We start from the raw sequence: 2,608 nt of genomic DNA on the forward strand, positions 1-2,608 counted from the left end.
GGAGAGTTGGACAGTGACTAGGGATGATAGAAAGAGAATTGATCCCTTTGAGCTGTGGTGCTGGAGAAGAGTGTTGAATATACCATGGACTGCTAGGAGAACAAACAGGTTTGTCCTAGAGAGGGTGAAGCCGGAATGTTCCTTGGAGTCAGGGATTCTGAAGCTTAGTCTGACATTCTTTGGTCATGTTGCAAGGAGGGACGACAGGTCCTTGGAGGGGACATCACGTTTGGGAGAGTGGAGAGGAAGACTCTCGATGAGATGGATTGATTCTGTGACTGGGGTAGTAGGAGTGAGTGTGTCAGAGATGGTGAGGTTGGCACAGGATAGAGCAGCAGAGTTTAGGGCTCTTATGCAAAGTGTCGCTATAAGTTGCAAGCAATTCGATGGCACATAACAAAAACAACAATGAAAGTTTACAAAGACTTTCAATTTCCATTCATTCATTGTAACCCTTTTCTCCCTGTCCAGCCCCCCAATTCACTCTTCTCTTTGAAAAGTTGTTGCTGTTGTTGTTGTTGTTGTTGTTAAGTGCTGCTGAGACACTTAACCACACCATTATGTAGTTGAAGACTTCAATACACCACTCTCAAGAAAAGATAGAACTACCAGAAAGAAACTCAACAAAGATACTGAAGAATTAAACCACACAATAAACTCAGTCAATCTCATAGATATTTATAGGCTAATGCACTCAAAAAAAGCACGGCATAGTTTCATCTTCAATTTGCATGAAATGTTCTACAGAATAGATCACATTTTAGGCAACAAGGCAAGCATCAATAAATAAAAAACATAGAAATCATACAAAGCATCTTCTCAGACTACAATACTACAAAATTAGACGTTATTAACAAGAGGATAAAGAAGAAAAAAAAACCCATACATTTGGAAGCTGAACAACACCTTGTTTGAACATGAGTGGCTTCTAGAAGAAATAAAAAATGAACTTTAAAAGTTTCTTGAAACAAATGACAATGAAAACACAACTTACCACAACCTCCAGTAAACAGGCAAAGCAGTAATCAGAGGTCAATTTAAAGCAATAAGCAAACACATCAAAAGGCAGGAGAACATGATCATTGACTATAACCCAACATCTCCAACCAATTGAACAAGAACAGCAAGGAAACCTGAGACCTTCTAAAAAACCTGGAAATGATAAAAATTAGGACAGAAATAGAAAACAGAAAAACAATTGAAACCATCAACTGAACTAGGAGTTGGTTCTTCAAAAAGGTCAATAATATCGAAAAACCACTAACAAAACTAACAGGATAAGAAGAAAAAGACAAATAATCTGAATAAGAGATGAAATGAAAAATGTCATAACAAAAGCAACAAAAAAAAGCTAACAGTGGAATATTATTAAAAACTATCCTCCAACAAATATGAAAACCTAGAGGAAATGGACAGATACTTAGAAATGCACAACCTACCTAAACTGACATAAACCGAAATTGAATACCCGAACAGACCCATTACAAGAGAAGAAATTGAAAAGGTAATAAAACAACTTCCAGCCAAGAAAAGACCTTGCCCAGATGGTTTTACAAGTTAATTTTATCAAATATTCAGAGAAGAACTGTCACCAATTCTGCATAAACTATTTCAGAAAATAGAAAAAGATGGAATTCTCTCAGACTCATTCTATGAAGCAAACATATCCTTGATACCAAAGTCAGGCAAAGACACCACCAAAATAGAAAACTATAGGCCAATATCTCTCATGAACATAAATGCAAAAATCCTGAATAAAATTCTGGCTAATAGAGGCCAATGATACATAAAAAAATTCACCATGATAAAGTGGAATTCATAACAAGTATGCAAGGATGGTTCAACATATGAAAAACCATCAGTGTAATTCGTACATTGGCAAAGCAAAGAACAAGAACCACATGATCCTATCAATTGATGTGAAAAGGTCTTTGACAAAATCCATCATCCTTTCCTGATTAAAACCCTCAACAAAATAGGAATAGAGGGGAATTTCCTCAACATAATAAAAAGTATATATGAAAACCTATCTTTCTCAGTGGGGAGAGATTTAAAGGCATTCCCTTTGAGTACAGGAACTAGGTAAGGATGTTCACTTTCACCTCTCCTGTTCAATATTGTATTGAAGTCTTAGCAATAGAAATAAGACTAGAGAAAGAAATAAGAGGTATCCAAATTTGCAAAGATCAGGTACATTATCTCTATATGCAGATGATATGATAGTATACTTAGAAAACCCTAAAGAAAACTACTGGGCATAGTTGATCAATTCAGCAAAGTGGCATTATACAAGATCAACATACAAAAATCAATTGGATTTCTATACAATGACAAAGAGAATACAAAACTAGAGCTAAGAAAAATACCTATAAATCATTGTAGCTAATCACAGTATTTAATATGTGGGAGTAAATCTAACCACTGATTTACTCCCACATATTTAATATTGTGATTAGCTACTGTGATTTATATTGTTTTTTTTAAAAACAATATAACAAGGAAACACTGCATGCTTCAAAATTGGGAAAGGTGTACACCAGGCATGTGTCCTATCTCCATACCTTTTTAACCTGTATGCAGATCAGATTATCCGAGAGGCTGGGCTCTA

Source organism: Elephantulus edwardii, unplaced genomic scaffold (assembly GCF_000299155.1).
Source record: "Elephantulus edwardii isolate Elephantulus edwardi_28Jun2011 unplaced genomic scaffold, EleEdw1.0 scaffold00470, whole genome shotgun sequence".
Taxonomy (NCBI): Eukaryota; Metazoa; Chordata; class Mammalia; order Macroscelidea; family Macroscelididae; genus Elephantulus; species Elephantulus edwardii.